Below are 19,261 nucleotides of genomic sequence, written 5' to 3'. Positions count from 1 at the left end.
GTCAATAAAGCAGAAATAGATGTTTTTCTGGAACTCTCTTGCTTTTCCATGATCCAGCGGATGTTGGCAATTTGATCTCTGGTTCCTCTGCCTTTTCAAAAACCAGCTTGAACATCAGGAAGTTCACGGTTCATGTATTGCTGAAGCCTGGCTTGGAGAATTTTGAGCATTACTTTACTAGCATGTGAGATGACTGCAATTGTGCAGTAGTTTGAGCATTCTTTGGCATTGCCTTTCTTTGGGATTGGAATGAAAACTGACCTTTTCCAGTCCTGTGGCCACTGCTGAGTTTTCCAAACTTGCTGGCATATTGAGTGCAGCACTTTCACAGCATCACCTTTCAGGATTTGAAACAGCTCAACTGGAATTCCATCCCCTCCACTAGCTTTGTTCATAGTGATGCTTTCCAAGGCCCACTTGACTTCACATTCCAAGATGTCTGGCTCTAGATTAGTGATCACATCATCATGATTATCTGGGTGGTGAAGATCTTTTTGTACAGTTCTTCTGTGTATTCTTGCCACCTCTTAATATCTTCTGCTTCTGTTAGGTCCATCCAGACCATTTCTGTCCTTTATCAAGCCCATCTTTGCATGAAATGTTCCCTTGGTATCTCTAATTTTCTTGAAGAGATCTCTAGTCTTTCCCATTCTGTTCTTTTCCTCTATTTCTTTGCATTGATCGCTGAAGAAGGCTTTCTTATCTCTTCTTGCTATTCTTTGGAACTCTGCATTCAGATGCTTATATTTTTCCTTTTCTCCTTTGTTTTTCACCTCTCTTCTTTTCACAGCTATTTGTAAAGCCTCCCCAGACAGCCATTTTGCTTTTTTGCATTTCTTTTCCATGGGGATGGTCTTGATCCCTGTCTCCTGTACCATGTCGCGAACCTCATTTCATAGTTCATCAGGCACTCTATCAGATCTAGGCCCTTAAATCTATTTCTTACTTCCACTGTATAATCATAAGGGATTGGGTTTAGGTCATACCTGAATGGTCTAGCGGTTTTCCCTACTTTCTTCAGTTTGAGTCTGAATTTGGTAATAAGGAGTTCATGATCTGAGCCACAGTCAGCTCCTGGTCTTGTTTTTGTTGACTGTATAGAGCTTCTCCATCTTTGGCTGCAAAGAATATAATCAATCTGATTTCGGTGTTGACCATCTGGTGATGTCCATGTGTAGAGTCTTCTCTTGTGTTGTTGGAAGAGGGTGTTTAGGCAAGATCGATAAATTCACTGTTACTCAGTTTCCTTACATGGAAAACAGAATTAATAGTCATGTCTACCTCATTTGCTTGTTGTGAAAAGAGATGGAATCATGTGTGTAATGCATTTGGCATAGGTCTTAGTGTAACATTCAATAAATATTGGTGATTTTTTTACTACTTCCTTTGCACTTGTTCATGTTGTGTCTGCCAGGAGCACATTTGCTTTCTCCACATTCTTCAAGTCTCAATTTCAGTGTCATTTCCCCAGGGATCCAAACCCTAAACATTAAATGCTTTTCCAACATGGTTATACAAAAGTCTCTATTTCTCTATCAACGAACAAACACACGATGTTAAAATAAACTCTTGCCTAGACTTCTTACTAAATTTCAAGTTCTTTGGAGGCCAAGGACTTTCTTGGGCTTCCCAGGTGGTACCAGAGGTAAAGAATCTGCCTGCTAGTGAAGGATACACAAGAGACATGTGTTTGATCCCTGGGTTGGGAACATCCCCCAGAGTAGGAAATGGCTCCAGTATTTTTGCCTGGAAAATTCCATGGGCAGAGGAGCCTAGGGGGCCACAAAGAGTTGGACACAACTCAGCACATACCCATCACCTTAAGCCTTTTTTGTACATCATTTTACCTTCATTATTAAATACAAGTTCGGACACAGAATATAGAGGCACATTCCTGGGCAAGCAACAGAATTGCACTTTGAGTGTTTTAGAAGTGGCCTTTGGGAAATGGTCCTTTTTGGGAAAAACAAATGTCATGCACAGCAACAGGAAAGGGGCACTCAGGTGGCTCCCTTCTCTCTCAGCCTAGGAGTCAGTCACTACTTTAGTATCTTTGTGTATTTGTTTCCTAGTGTTGCTATGACAAATTACCGAAAGTGTGGTGGCTTAAACAATACACATTTATTATCTCATAGGCCCAAAGTCCAAGATGGGTCTCAGTTCAGTTCAGTTCAGTCACTCAGTCATGTCCGGCTCTTTGCGACCACATGAATTGAAGCATGCCAGGCCTCCCTGTCCATCACCAACTCCCAGAGTTCACTCAAACTCACGTCCATAAAGTCCGTGATGCCATCCAGCCATCTCATCCTCTGCCATCCCCTTCTCCTCCTGCCCCCAATCCCTCCCAGCATCGTAGTCTTTTCCAATGAGTCAACTCTTCTCATGAGGTGGCCAGAGTACTGGAGTTTCCGCTTTAGCATCATTCCTTCCAAAGAACAACCAGGACTGATCTCCTTGAGGATGGACTGGTTGGATCTCCTTGCAGTCCAAGGGACTCTCAAGAGTCTTCTCCAACACCACAGTTCAAATGCATCAATTCTTCAGTGCTCAGCTTTCTTCATAGTCCAACTCTCACATCCATACATGACCACTGGAAAACTCATAGCCTTGACTAGATGGACCTTTGTTGGCAAAGTAATGTCTCTGCTTTTGAATATGCTATCCAGGTTGGTGATAACCTTCCTTCCAAGGAGTAAGTGTCTTTTAATTTCATGGCTGCAATCACCATCTGCAGTGATTTTGGAGCCCCCAAAAATAAAGTCTGACGCTGTTTCCACTGTTTCCCCATCTATTTCCCATGAAGTGATGGGACCAGATGCCATGATCGTCATTTTCTGAATGTTGAGATGGGTGTCAATGAGCTAAGATACAGGGCTGCATACCTTTCTGGATGCTCTAGGGTACAATCCTTTTTTTTTTTTTTTTTGCCTTTTCCAGCTTCTATGGGCTGTCCATGCTGCTTGGTTGATAGCTTCCTTCTAGCATCTTTAAAGTCAGCAATGCCAGACGGAGTCCTTCTCATACTGCTGTATCTCCGGTTTTCTGCAGCATGGTAAATTTTGTTGCTTTTAAGGATTTATGTGGCTACACTGGACATACAGGTATACTCCAAGATAACCACTCCACCTCAAGATCCTTAACTGTAATCACAACTTCACTGTTTCTTTGCCAAGTAAGGTAACATATTCACAAGTTTTGGGGGTTAGGGAATGGGCATCTTTGGGGGACATCATTTTGTCACCTCAGATAGTTAAACATAATTGAGACTGTCCTCAAATAAGTCACTAGAAATGTCCTGTACTTGGCACAGTTTTGTGGGTGCTGGGGTGCACTGTCCATATTCTCTCTCCGTCACTCACACTGCCAGTGTTGATGGGCATGTTGACTTCATCCAGCTGGGTCTCTCTTTAGGAAGTACCATCTGCTGAAGAGACCCACTACTGCACCCAAAGTCACAGCTCCTTCTGAAGGACAGCCCACACCTAGTGACTTGTCATGGAGAAGCTGTAAAATCCAGCTCTTCCACCTCAACGTCGGATAACTCTGAAGGCCATTCTCGCTCCAGCACTCCCCATCCCCACCCTTGTCCCTGTTGAGTCCTTGTGATTCATCTCAGTTAAGTGTCTCCTCTCTAACTCTGTGCCCTCATTTCATTTCCCTGCAGGGGTTGATCCCAGGAGCACTTCCCAGTAAACCTTCCACAATGCAAATCCCTGCCTCAAAGTCTGTTTCTTGGGAACCTTTTCTGCAATAATCTGTGATACACAGTGTTTGGGTTGCTACAAGCATTTGCAGCATTCCTAAATCTGAAAGCAAATAGGAATAAAGAACACTTTTCAATAATTCACTCTCATTGATGAAGAGAAATCACCTTCTTGGTCTGCACCCACTAACATCCTGAACATCCATGAGTCCTCATTATTCAGATTCTCCACTTGCAAACTTGCCTTCTAACTAAAATTTATTTGTAACTCTCTGAATTTGAATTTCTTGATGTATATGCTCTCTGTTGAGGCTGAACAAGGTGATACTCTGCTTTCTGGTTTCAGCTTTCATCCTAAAAAACAGGTGTCCTTTTGTGATCTTTTTTGCCACATTTCTAGCCTCTTTTCTTCCTTTCCTATTGGTGATTTTGCTGTTTCAAATTGCCCCCAAGTGTACTGCTGAAGTGTTGCCTAGTGTTCATAAGTGCAGGAAAGTTGCGATAGTCCTTATGGAGAAAATACCCATATTAGATAAGCTTTGTTCATGTAGAAGTTATAGTGTGGTTGTAAGTTTAATGTTACTGAATTAACAATACAGTTGGCTCTTGAACAACATAGGTTTTAATTGCACGGGTCCAATTACATGTGGATGTTTTTCAATAGCAAACACTATAGTGCTATATAATCCCTGGTTAGCTGAACCTGTGAATGCAGAACTATGGATTCAGAGGGCTGACTATGGGTCATGAACATCCTTGCATTTTGGTAACCCTAGTCAGTCTGCAATCAATTCCACACAGGTACCAAGGGATGACTATATTCATTAAATAAGGTGTCTTTAAACAGAAAAACACATAAAGCAAAGCTATGCATTGATAGGTTGATGACAGTGTTGCAATCAGAGGCTTTGTTGCTGTTTTTCAGTCACAATGTCATGTCTGACTCTGATCTAGTGGGCTGCAGCGTGCCAGGCTCCCATGTCCTTCGCTATTTTCTGCAGCTTGCTCAAACTCATGTCCATTGAGTTGGTGATGCCATCCAATCATCTCATCCTCTGTTGTCCCCTTCTCCTATTGCCCTCAATCTTTGTCAGCATCAGGGTCTTTTCCAGTGAATCGGCTGTTTGCATCATGTGGCCAAAGTATTGAAGCATCTGCTTCAGTATCAGTCCTTCCAATGAATATTGGAAGAGGCTTGTAGTAACTTAATTCTTATTTCCTCTAGAAGCAGTTCTCTAATCCAGTGTCCATAATGACTTTATAAAACATAATTACTAGGAATAACAAGAATTGACTGCATATTTCTGCTTTATTGACTATGCTGAAGCCTTTGACTGTGTGGATCACAATAAACTGTAGAAAATTCTGAGAGATGGGAATACCAGACCACCTGACCTGCCTCTTGAGAAATCTGTATGCAGGTCAGGAAGCAACAGTTAGAAATGGACATGGAACAACAGACTGGTTCCAAATAGGAAAAGGAGTACGTCAAGGCTGTATATTGTCACCCTGCTTATTTAACTTATATGCAGAGTACATCATCAGAAACGCTGGACTGGAAGAAACACAAGCTGGAATCAAGATTGCTGGGAGAAATATCAATAACCTCAGATATGCAGATGACACCACCCTTATGGCAAAAAGTGAAGAGGAACTAAAAACCTCTTGATGAAAGTGAAAGAGGAGACTGAAAAAGTTGGCTTAAAACTCAACATTCAGAAAACGAATCATGGCATCTGGTCCCATCACTTCATGGGAAATAGATGGGGAAACAGTAGAAACAGTGTCAGACTTTATTTTCTAGGGCTCCAAAATCACTGCAGGCAGTGACTGCAGCCATGAAATTAAAAGACGCTTACTCCTTGGAAAGAAAGTTATAATCAACCTAGATAGTATATTCAAAAGCAGAGACATTACTTTGCCAACAAAGGTCCATCTAGTCAAGGCTATGGTTTTTCCAGTGGTCATGTATGGATGTGAGAGTTGGACTATGAAGAAAGCTGAGAGCCGAATAATTGATGCTTTTGAACTGTGGTGTTGGAGAAGACTCTTGAGAGTCCCTTGCACTGCAAGGAGATCCAACCAGTCCATTCTGAAGGAGATCAGCCCTGGGATTTCTTTGGAAGGAAAGCTAAAGCTGAAGCTCCAGTACTCTGGCCACCTCATGCAAAGAGTTGACTCATTGGAAAAGATTCTGATGCTGGGAGGGATTGGGGGCAGGAGGAAAAGGGGATGACAGAGGATGAGATGGCTCAATGGTATCACCGACTCAATGGACGTGAGTCTGAGTGAACTCCGGGAGTTGGTGATGGACAGGGAGGCCTGGCATGCTGTGATTCATGGGGTCACAAAGAGTTGGACACGACTGAGCGACTGAAGTGAACTGAACTGATATATGGATTTTTTCACCGTACTTTGTTTTTGTTGTTGTTCAGTTGCTAAGTCGTATCTGCCTCTCTGTGACCTTATGGCCTGCAGTGTACAAGATTTCTGTGTCCTCCACTGTCTCCAAGAGCTTGCTCAAGCTCATGTCCATTGAGTCGATGATGCTATCCAACCATCTTATCCTCTGTAGCCCCCTTTTCCTCCTGCACTCAATCTTTCCCAGAATTAGCTATCAGGATCTTTTCCAGTGAGTCAGTTCTTCTCTTCAGCTCACCTAAGTATTGGAGATTCAGCATCAGTCCTTCCAATGAATATTTAGGGTTGATTTCCTTTAGGATTTACTTGATCTCCTTGCTGATCAAAGGACTCTCAAGAGTCATCTTTAGCACCACAATTTGAAAGCATCAGTTATTCAGTGCTCAGTCTTCTTTATGGTCCAACTCACATTTGTCTGTGACTACTGGAAAAATCATAGCTTTGACTATATGGACCCTTGTTGGCAGAGTGAGGTCTCTGCTTTTTAATATGCAGTCTTGGTTTGTCATAGCTCTTCTTCCACAGGGCATGCATCTTTTAATTGCATTAATTTCATTTCATTAATTTCAGCATCCACAGTGATTTTCAAAGCCCCCCAAAACAAAACATGTCACTGCTTCCACTATTTCCCCATGAAGTGATAGGACCAGAGAGTCCTTTGGACTGCAATGAGGTCCAACCAGTTCATCCTAAAGGAGATCAGTCCCGGGTGTTCATTAGATGGACTGATGCTAAAGCTGAAACTCCAATACTTTGGCCACCTGATGCGAAGAGTTGACTCATTGGAAAAGACCCTGATGCTGGGAGGGATTGGGGGCAGGAGGAAAAGGGGACGACAGAGGATGAGATGGCTGGATGGCATCACTGACTTGATGGACATGAGTTTGAGTAGACTCTGAGAGTTGGTGTTGGACAGGGAGGCCTGGCGTGCTGTGATTCATGGGGTTGCAAAGAGTTGGACACGACTGAGCGACTGAACTGAACTGAACTCACAGGACCAGATGCCACGTTTGCCATTCATTAGTTTTTGAATATTGAATTTTAAGCCAGTTTTTTCATACTCCTCTTTCACCCTTATCAAGAGGCACTTTATTCCTCTTCACCTTCTGCCGTTAGAGTGGTATCATCTGCATATCTGGTATTTTCAGATTGTTAATATTTCTCCCAGCAATCTTGATTCCAGCTTGTGCTTCATCCAGCCTAGAATTTCATGTGCTGTACTCTGCACAGAAGTTAAATAAGCAGGGTGACAATATACAACCTTGACATATTCCTTTCCCAACTTTGAACCAGTCCATCGTTTCATGTCTGGTTCTAACTGTTGTTTCTTGACCTGCGTACAGGTTTCTCAAGAGACACGTAAAGTGATCTGGTAATCCAGCTTGTACATTGGGAAGATCTTGGTTCACATACTGCTGAAGCCTAGATTAAAGGATTTTGAGCATTGTCTTGGTAGCATGTGAAATGAGTGCAACTGTATGGTAGTTTGATCATTCTTTGGCATTGACCTTCTTTAGGACTGGAATGAAAACTGACCTCATCAACCTAGTAAGTGCTTTAAATGTGCTTGTTTTTTGTCCTGCACTTTGTGAAGCATCTATGTTGTGCTGTACTGTACTAAGTCACTTCAGTCATGTCCGACTCTTTGTGACCCTATGGGCTGTAGCTCGCCAGGCTCCTCTGTCCATGGGATTCTCCAGGCAAGAATACTGGAGTGGGTTGTCATGACCTTCTGCAGGGCATCTTCCCAACCCAGGGATCGAACCTGTGTCTTATGTCTCTTGCGTTGGCAGGAGGGTTCTTTACCATTAGCACCACTTGGGAAGCCCTGTGAAGATCCTAGGTGTCCTCAGTAAGTGTTGTAAGCTTACATGCCTGGAAGCAAGGGACAAGGAAACACTATTTTCACACCACACTTCACTCCATTTCCTACTGTTGCTCTAACCTCTCCTCTGACAAGAACTAACTACCCATCAGCCTTCTGTGATGCCTTATCAATCATGCTCCACCTCCTCCAGAATTTCCTTGCTTCTCTTTTTATCTGATTTCCATGGTTGTGGGCATGTACTGGTACACATGTGGTTCTCCAGTGCTCATTCTTCCCATCCTCAATTAAACTTTTTTCAGATGCCACCAAAGGAAGGCTCAAACCGCGCCATCAATTCTCAGCTGATGTTCCTTCTTTCCTGTCCATTTGCTCATTCATGTTAATGTTGACTGTTTCTGATTGGACTCTGAGACACAATTTCCATCAGCTCTATAGCAACGTGGATGCTTGTGAAAGTGAAAGTCACTCAGTCGTGTCTGACTCTTTGCGATTCCATGAACTATACAGTTTGGAATTCTCCAGGCCAGAATACTGGAGTGAGTAGCCTTTCCCTTCTCTGGGGGATCTTCCCAACCCAAGGATCGAACAACTGAACCCACGTCTCCCACAATGTGGGCAGATTCTTTACCAGCTGAGCTACAAGGGAAGCCCAAGAATACTGGAGTAGGTAGCCTATCCCTTCTCCAGAGTATCGGGGCCTTCTGCATTGCAGGTGGATTCTTTACCATCTGAGCTGTCAGGGAAGCCTGATCCAGATGCCTGGATGCTTGAGTTTTGTTAAATGGGCTTTAGACAATTGGTGATTTCCCCAAACATTTATATAATTTCAATAATATATGCACTTAAGAGTGAAGAACTTTAAAAGCATTCTTTTGTGCATTATTTTACTTTTAATTTATTTAAAATATTATTAGATATTCAGTTCAGTTTAGTTCAGTTCAGTTGCTCAGTCGTGCCTGACTCTTTGTGACCCCATGAATCACAGCATGCCAGGCCTCTCTGTCCGTCACCAACTCCTGGAGTTTACCCAAATTCATGTCCATCCTCTGTTGTTCCCTTCTCCTCCTGCCCTCAATCCCTCCCAGCATCAGAGTCTTTTCCAATGAGTCAACTCTTCGCATGAGGTGGCCAGAGTACTGGAGCTTCAGCTTTAGCATCAGTCCTTCCAATGAACACCCAGGGCTGATCTCCTTTAGGATGGACTGGTTGGATCTCCTTGCAGTCCAAGGGACTCTCAAGAGTCTTCCTCAACACCACAGTTCAAGAGCATCAATTCTTCGGCGCTCAGCTTTCTTCACAGTCCGACTTTCACATCCATACATGACTACTGGAAAAACCATAGCCTTGACTAGATGGACATTTGTTGGCAACGTAATGTCTCTGCTTTTTACTATGCTATCTAGGTTGGTCATAACTTTCCTTCCATGGAGTAAGTGTGTTTTAATTTCATGGCTGCAGTCACAATCTGCAGTGATTTTGGAGCCCCCCAAAATAAAGTCTGACACTGTTTCCACTTTTTCCCCATCTATTTCCCATGAAGTGATGGGACCAGATGCCATGATCTTCGTTTTCTGAATGTTGAGCTTTAAGCCAACTTTTCACTCTCCACTTTCACTTTCATCAAGAGGCTTTGTAGTTCCTCTTCCCTTTCTGCCATAAGGGTGGTGTCATCTGCATATCTGAGGTTATTGATATTTCTCCCAGCAATCTTGGTTCCAGCTTGTGTTTCTTCCAGTCCAGCGTTTCTCATGATGTACTCTGCATAGAAGTTAAATAAGCAGGGTGACAATATACAGCCTTGATGTACTCCTTTTCCTATTCGGAACCAGTCTGTTGTTCCATGTCCAGTTCTAACTGTTGCTTCCTGATCTGCATACAGATTTCTCAAGAGGCAGGTCAGGTGGTCTGGTATTCCCATCTCTTTCAGAAATTTTCAGTTTATTGTGATCCACATAGTCAAAGGCCTTGGCATAGTCAATAAAGCAAAAATAGTTGTTTTTCTGGAAGTCTCTTGCTTTTTAGATGATCCAGAGGATGTTGGCAATTTGATCTCTGGTTCCTCTGCCTTTTCTAAAACCAGCTTGAACATCTGGAATTTCACAGCTCACGTACTGATATATATTATTCCTTCTTTATTTTTTATTTTGGTATAATTGACATATATTAGTTCCAGATGTACCTCATAGTGATTCAGTATTTGTATGCATTGAAATCTGGTGCATTATTTGATAAAGTAAGGAATTTGATCATAAAAATGAATATCCATCCCATAATGCATCTCTGCTGTTGATCTGGATTTTGTGTCTTCTTCAAGATGCTGTTAGCTTCTCAAGTACACACTCCAGAGCAGAAAAGAAGAACTACTTTATTTCTTAATAAAGAAGTTTTCAACTTTTATCTCATGTCCTCCCATTCCTCTTGATTAAGTCAGTTCTGGGTTTTTAAAAAACTCCTCATTGTCTCAGTTAATCATTAACTTCATTCCCATTATGCCAATATTTTGCCAAATTCTTGAGGATCTGGTCTAGTGCCAATGTATGAGAATGAAAATGAGACAGAGTGGAAGTAAGGGACATATGACCCCAAGGCTGCTTCTCCTGGGACATTCTCAGCACCCTCTAGTGTCCCGTTTGACAGCATAGGCAGATAACTTCAGTGCCCTCACCACCTCAGCCATCGGGCCTCCAGGGACCAGGGTCCTCAGCTCTCGAAGTCATGACTTCATCATTCTGTGGCCACATGAAGAAAGTCCTGTTAACTCCTGTGCCACACCGGGAAGCAGGGGAGCTCTAAAAGGATGTTGTACATGTGTCTGCCCAATGTAGGCATTTTCACCCTGTTCTCCAGTCATGGGGAGCAAAGGTATCTTTTCTTCTCCTGCAAGGAAAGGGACAGATTCTAAACCTCTGCTCTCAATTCTCCAAACCTATATCCTTATAAAAATAAGGATTTTAAAAGTCCAACACTTCTACACTACTAGTTCATATAACATGTAATTGGAATTACAGACCTCCAATTTACATAAAGTTTTGTGAAACTTGTCAACTGCTTCTGGACCTCAGGTGAGGAGTAAGACACAGAATCCTCATCAGGGACACACTGAGGTATGTTTTCTTCCTTCCTTTGGCAACTCTTCCCTCTTCCCTAGTCAATAGAATAGTCAGGAGACGAGGTTGTTTTGGCCTTTATCTATTCTCCCAAATGTATTTTTTATGACATAAACTTTATGTCTCAGATCCTTCAGGGCCTTGCTTTGATTCTCAAAACATCTTTTTTTTCAAACTAGTGCCTCTGTAGTAAATTTCTAGAGACTTCAGATGATTCAGACGTGACAGAGAAGACTCCTTGTGTTCAGCTGTTAAAATCTACCCTGGGGCAAGGGATAGATTAAACGTCAATCCAGCTTGAACAGGGAAGGGCCAGGTGGAAAGTGCCTTAGGAAGAGATGCGGAGTGTGTGGGACATATTTGTTCCTATTTTAAACCATTTTTCAGATACCTGTGCTTTGATTACACATGCACCTTGTACTTAAAAGTCTTTGTCGTGAGAAATTTTAGAACTTGTTATGCTTCTTTCTGTGTTTATTTTCTCCCTTTTCATATCAAATGACACACAACTCAGAAGTCACATTTCCTTATAAGATTTAACTATCTGATGATGTGTTATTTAAGTAATGGACCAAAGATTTCCAGATATACAGATATCCATGGAAATCAACCTGCCTTCTGCTCTTTGGGTCATGCAAAGTAAATTGAACCATCCATCCTTATATGACTTAATTTGAAGCAGATTAGAGGAGAGAAACATTCATTTCTTTTTCTTTCTCTTTTTAGTAGCTCTTTCACCCATCATATCTAGATGAGCACTGAATTCGATCAGCACATTCTTGTCTCCTAAAGCACAGAGTGTTTTTTTAATTGTGAAAAGGCTTAATGAGAAGTGACAACCTGACTGCTCATGATTCAATTTTTAGACTGTCTAAACTCTGCTAATTAATTTATTTCCAATGAGATTTTCACCCTTCTTAGCATTTTACTGATTTGTAGATTAATCAACTGCAACATTTCAATCAAAAGCAAATTTAGCATCAATTCAAATAATTTCTCCTTATAAGAGCTTCCTTTGCAATGCTCCCACCCTAATTTCCAGCACACAGAAAAAACTATTTAGATGTGCCATGTAACCTACTCCTTTCCAGAGCATGTGATTCTCCAATTTGTTCTGTCCATTAGTCTTCTTTTATCTTCACTTTCCCCTTTACCTCTGGAGACTTAATATTTGTCACTATAAAGATGCTCTCACTCCCTTACTCCTTTGTCCTTGTGTTATACTTGATAGCTAAAGCACACGGTAGATAAACTTAACTATCTTCTTTCTCTGTGCCTGCACCCAGCCAGCTCTGAAACAGAGTGCAATAGCCATTAGGAAGAGAAACAAACAGCCAGTGTCGAAATGATGAACAACTGAGCCATGACCTGGTAGATGAAGCAGTGGGGTTGGATTTTAAAGCCCCATTCAACCTCGAGCAATCGAAGATAGAATTATTGAGAAGTCCTCTCTATTAACACATTGGTCCTGAAACAAGCAACCAACCACGACAGTATAACTTTAATTAGGAAGCATATTTAGGTGGCTTAGGTTAGAGACATGAAATCAAGGTAATGAAACAGAAGGTTGACATAAAACTAAATGGACACAAGAGTGAACTATAAACTATGGACTTTGGGTGAATATGACGTGTCAGTGCAGGTTCACCAACTGTAACAAGTATATCACTCTGCTGGGAGATGTTGATAATGGGAGAGGCTGTGCATGTGTGGGGGTGGAGTGCACCTGGGAATATCTGTATCTTCCCTTCAATTTTCTGTGAACTTAAAACTGCTTAAAAAAAATAAAGTCAATTAAAAAAGCAACTAGATTTATTAATCAGTTCTATTTGGAAGGTTCCCCATATAGTAATGAATATGGACTGAAAGCTAATCTTAGAACCACACCATATCAATCTCTGGAGTTTACCATATATATATTTCATTTTATAGATATATAGTTGATCTACAATTTTGTCATTTATTCTGTACAGCAAAGTGCCTTAGTTATACACATATTTTATATGTATATACTTATATTCTTTTTCCTATTCTTTTCCATTATGGTTTGTCACAGGATATTGCATACAGTTCCCTGAGCTATACGGTAGGACCTTCTTGTCTATCCATCCTACATAATAAAATAGTCTGTCTCTGCTAATCCCAAATTTCCATTTTCTCCCTCCCCTCCACCTGCTTCTTGGCAACCAAAGTTATTCTCTGTGTCTGTGAATCTGTTTTTGTTTTGTAGTCCTATTGATTTGTGTTGTATTTTAGATTCCACATATAAGTCATATCATATGGTATCTGTCTAACATTGCTTACTATGATAATCTCTAGGTCCCTTTGTATTTAGTATATAAAACATGAGTACAGGATCCTCAAGCTGCTTGAAGAGGAACTAAAGAGCCTCTGGATGAAAGTGAAAGAGGAGAGTGAAAGGGCTGGATTAAAACTCAACATTCAAAAAATGAAGATCATGGCATCTGGGCCCATCATTTCATGGCAAATAGATTGGGAAAAAGTGGAAGCAGTGACAGATTTCATTTTCTTGGGCTCCAAAATCACTGCAGATGGTGATTAAAACCACAAAATTAAAATAAACTTGCTCCTTGGAAGAAAAGTTATGACAAACCTAAACAGTGTATTAAAAAGCAGAGACATCACTTTGCCAACAAAGATCTATATAGTAAAAGCTATGGTTTTTCCAGTAGTCATGTATGAATGTGGGACCTGAACCATTAAGAAGGCTGAGCACTGAAGAATTGATGCTTTTGAACTGTTGTGCTGGGGAAAAATCTTGAGAGTCCCATGGACAGCAAGAAGATCAGATCAGTCAATCCTAAAGGAAATCAACCCTGAGTATTCATTGGAAGGACTGGTGCTGAAGCTGAAGCTCCACTACGTTGACCACCTGATGCAGAGAGCCGACTCATTGGAAGAGACCTTGATGCTGGGAAAGATTGAGGGCAAGAGAAGAAGTGGGCAACTGAGGATAAGATTGTTGGATGGCATCACCGACTCAGTGGATATGGGTTTGAGGCAAACTCCAGGAAATCACGAAGGACAGGGAAGCCTGGCACACTGAAGTTCATGTGGTTACAAAGAGTCTAACTCAACTCAGTGACTGAACAACAACAACAACTCAAGGTGCTTATATTTGGTTGCTATTTCATTTAACAAAATGTCTAGTAATTCTTTGAGCTATTTTAATGATGTTAACATGAATCAAGTACCCTATAATTCTGGTGAACCTTCCTCAGCAAGCTATGATAGCATTGTAGAGCTAGAAGGGAAAGGTGTTTTTGTTGCTGTTCAGTCGCCCAGTCTTTGTGACCTCATGGACTGTAGCATACCAGGCTTCCCTGTTTCTCACCATCTCCTAAAGTTTGCCCAAGTTTATGTCCACTGCATAGGTGATACTACCCACTGATGGATGGCAACACCAAAAGGGAAAGGTGGTCCCAACTTAAAGGTCTTCTGGTGCCAGAAATGTAAAGCAATGAAAAGATGATACAAGGAAAAGCATGGGAGGGCCTTGGCAGATTGGACACTGCATGTCCCACTTAAAGGAATTCTAAAACAAAAGAAATAAAAAATACAATGTGTCCAAATAAAACTCATTGGTAGACTTTATTGGGCCTATTTGACATCAGTTTTTGACCCCCAGGCCCCCAACTAGACTATCTTTTTGATTTTACAGGTAAGGAAATACTTGTCCAGAGAAGTTAAGCTATTCGTCAGTACTACACAATATTTAAGAACACAGGCTCTGGATTCAGACAAGTAGGTTCCAATTCTGTTTGTACCACTTACCAGTGATGTGCCATTAATCCCTGTGCCTCAGTCTGCCCTTTTGCACTGTGACAACAGCAGTAGTTTTAATCTCAGGGGGTACTTTGAGGATTAAATGCACTTTTATGTGTAAAGCATAAGAATATTTCTTAAAATGGCTGGTACTTTCTTTTTGTCTCTTTATCCCTTCCTCAGTCCTGCTGCCTACATTGCAGATTCTACCATACTGGATCGTGAGTGTGAGGGAAGGAAGAGATCGTGCTGTGAAGAGAAGGAAGCTGGGCTGCTGAGAGTCCATGGAATGAAGATGTCTTGCCAGCCCTAGAGACTGGCCTCCAGACTCCATTTACAGGAGAGACAAACTTCAAATTCAGTTAAGCACTATCCTTTTGGCTTGTCACTTGTAACAGAACCTAATCCATATAATATACAGTGTATATCTTTTCTATCTTGTTATTTTCAGCCATCTGTGTGGTTGTTTTAGGTGTGTCTATTTCCTAGAGCATATAACTAGATTTTATTTTATCTAACCAGTCAGATAATCTCTGTCTTTTAATTGATGTTAATTATTATAATTTATTTTAATTATGCTCCACAGAACATTTTTCTTAACAATGTTTTTTCCAGACCAGTTCCCTTAACTGGATATAAAGCAGTTGTTTGCTAACAACCATATTAATTGCTGATCAGGAAGCAATGTTTTAAGCATTTCATATCCTATTATTAAAACTTGTTACTTATACAAATGGACATTTTAATATCTCAGTTTCATTTTGGAAAAATTGTAAGTTGGTGGAGAATTTTTTAATTGAACTGCAGTATTTCATGTTTTTTTGGCACATATATAAAGATAGGCTTGTGGTTAGTGGTTTATGTGTAGTATCTAATTTTCAGGACTAGACATTGACTTTAAAGATAAAACTATTTCTATAGGACTTTTATTCTATTATCTTAATTTTCTACTGTCTTCTGTTTACCATTCTTTCTCTACTATTTTTTATCTCTATGTTTTCTGTTGAATGCTATATCATTCTATGTTTCTTTTTCTTCTTTCTTATTCTTTGTAAGTCATCGATTATATTTCTATACTTTGGTTACAACTTTACATTCTGAAAATGTTTCAGTCAGTTCAGTCACTCGGTCATGTCCGACTCTTTGTAACCCCATGAATCGCAGCACGCCAGGCCTCCCTGTCCATCACCGACTCCCGGAGTCTACGCAAACTCATGTCCATCGAGCCAGTGATGCCATCCAGCCATCTCAGCCTCTGTCGTCCTCTTCTCCTCTGGCCCCCAGTCCCTCCCAGCATCAGAGTTTTTTCCAGTGAGTCAACTCTTTGCATGAGGTGGCCAAAGTACTGGAGTTTCAGCCTCAGCATCAGTCCCTCCAAAGAACACCCAGGACTGAACTTGTTTAGAATGGACTGGTTGGATCTCCTTGCAGTCCAAGTGACTCTCAAGAGTCTTCTCCAACACCACAGTTCAAAAGCATCAATGCTTTGGTGCTCAGCTCTCTTCACAGTCCAGCTCTCACATCCATACATGACTACTGGAAAAACCATAGCCTTGACTAGATGGACCTTTGTTGGCAAAGTAATGTCTCTGCTTTTGAATATGCTATCTAGATTGGTCATAACTTTTTTTCCAAGAAGTAGCGTCTTTTAATTTCATGGTTGCATTCACCATTTGCAGTGATTTTGGAGCCCCCAAAAATAAAGTCTGACACTGTTTCTACTGTTTCCCATCTATTTCCCATGAAGTTATGGGACCAGATGCCATGATCTTCGTTTTCTGAATGTTGAGCTTTAAGCCAACTTTTTCACTTTCCTCTTTCACTTTCATCAAGAGGCTTTTGAGTTCCTCTTCACTTTCTGCCGTAAGGGTGGTGTCATCTGCATATCTGAGGTTATTGATATTTCTCCCAGCAATCTTGATTCCAGCTTGTGCTTCTTCCAGCCCAGGGTTTCTCATGATGTACTCTGCATATAAGTTAAATAAGCAGGGTGACAATATACAGCCTTGACGTACTCCTTTTCTTATTTGGAACCAGTCTGTTGTTCCATGTCCAGTTCTAACTGTTGCTTCCTGACTTGCATACAGGTTTCTCAAGAGGCAGGTCAGGTGGTCTGGTATTCCCATCTCTTTCAGAATTTCCCACAGTTTATTGTGATTCACACAGTCAAAGGCTTTGGCATAGTCAAGAAAGCAGAAATAGATGTTTTTCTGGAACTCTCTTGCTTTTTCGATGATCCAGCGGATGTTGGAAATTTGATCTCTGCTTCCTCTGCCTTTTCCAAAACCAGCTTGAACATCTGGAAGTTCACGGTTCACATATTGCTGAAGCCTGGCTTGGATAATTTTGAGCATTACTTTACTAGCATGTGAGATGAGTGAAATTGTGTGGTAGTTTGAGCATTCTTTGGCATTGCCTTTCTTTGGAATTGGAATGAAAACTGACCTTTTCCAGTCCTGTGGCCACTGCTGAGTTTTCCAAATTTGCTGGCATATTGAGTGCAGCACTTTCACAGCAGCATCTTTCAGGATTTGAAATAGCTCTACTGGAATTCCTTCATCTCCACTAGTTTTGTTTGTAGAGATGCCCTCTAAGGCCCACTTGACTTCACATTCCAGGATGTCTGGCTCTGGCTGAGTGATAACACCATCATGATTATCTTGATCATGAAGGTCTTTTTTGTACAGTTCTTCTGTGTATTCTTGTCACCTCTTCTTAGTATCTTCTGCTTCTGTTAGGTCCATACAATTTCTGTCCTTTATTGAGCCCATCTTTGCATGACATGTTCCCTTGGTATCTCTAATTTTCTTGAAGAGATCTTTAGTCTTTCCCATTCTGTTGTTTTCCTCTATTTCTTTGCATTGATCACTGAGGAAGGCTTTCTTATCTCTCCTTGCTATTCTTTGGAACTCTGCATTCTGAAAATGTTTACTAAATTATAATTTCACATTTCTGTGCAACTACTGAAAAGTCAATGACCCAGTACAACTTAACTGCTCATTCAACACTTGCTGAATTTTTAATTTTAATTTTCCTCTTTTTAATACAAAAAGTAAGATTTTAAAATTTAATTGGCCAATTTACTGACTTGAGCATTCCATGGTCCAATTTTGTTCCTAATTCTAGGTCTATTTTCTTCTAAACATTGATTTTCCCTTCACTAATTCCTTTACTAAAGGTGCTTGGCAGATAAATTCCCTTTACATATTTACAACCAATATTTCCTAATTTTCACTTGCTGTTGAATAATATTAAGTGGATATTAAATTCAAGGTTGAGAGCTAATTTTTTTCTCAGCATGTTGAAGTTGTTTCTTCTTTGTCTTTTGGCATCAATTGTTGCCATTGAAGAGTCGGTTGTCAATCGCATCTTTATTTTTTCCCCCCAATAGTTAATCTCTCTTTTCCCTCTGTAGTGTTTCCAATTTCTGCTCTGTTTCCTTGATGTAAGTAAGGTCCTTGGTACCAGTAAGAGAGATCAGTGGGATAGAGCTATGTATAGACTTATTTTTGTTTTTCTTTTATTTTTTTCCTGCTCTATAATCATATTGTATTTTGGATTTGAGGACTCATGTCTTTGTGAAAATTTCTTTTTATTTTTTTAAGTATTATGTTTCTTCTACTCCCTCCATTTTCTTCTGGATCTGCCATGAGATATAAGTTAGAACTTCTTACAAATCCTCCCTGATTCCTAACTCCTTTTATATTTTTGATTTATTCATCTCTTTTGATGCATGATGGGTAAGATTCTCACCTAAATCTTCCAATTCCCTAATTCATTTTTGTTTCCAGTTTAGAGTTTATCCTATCTAATAAATATATAATAAGAAGCTCATAGAAGAGTTCTAGTTCATTTTCTTAAAAGCAAAATGAACCACAACAGCAAAGAAGAAAAAGGAGCTGAAAAGAGATGCATCATATACTTGACAACTACCCACAAAGGCAAAGTTGATCCAAGCTCTGGAATTCACAGCTGCCTTATAAACCTGGTTTATAAGGTTTATCTGGTTTATCCCTGGTGACTCAGATGGTAAAGAGTCTGCTCACAATGCTGGAGACCCAGGCTCAATCCCTGGGTTGGGAAGATCCCCTGGAAAAGGGAATGGTAACCCATTCCAGTATTCTTGCCTGGGAAATCCAATGAATAGAAGAGCCTGGTGGGCTACAGTCCATGGGGTTGTAAAGTGTCTGAGATGCCTGAGTAACTAACACAGACAAAAGAAAAAACCTGAATTCAGGCTTAGCATTTTTCTTCCAAAAAAGGAAATATTATATTGAACCATTGGAGAAGGCAGTGGCAACCCACTCCAGTACTCTTGCCTGGAAAATCCCATGGACAATGGAGCCTGGTGGGCTGCCGTCTATGGGGTCGCACAGAGTTGGACACGACTGAAGCGACTTTAGCAGCAGCAGCGTA

Source organism: Ovis aries, chromosome 6 (assembly GCF_016772045.2).
Source record: "Ovis aries strain OAR_USU_Benz2616 breed Rambouillet chromosome 6, ARS-UI_Ramb_v3.0, whole genome shotgun sequence".
NCBI classification, from domain to species: domain Eukaryota; kingdom Metazoa; phylum Chordata; class Mammalia; order Artiodactyla; family Bovidae; genus Ovis; species Ovis aries.
The sequence above is the reverse complement of the archived record's forward strand: the minus strand, read 5'-3'. Positions refer to the sequence as shown.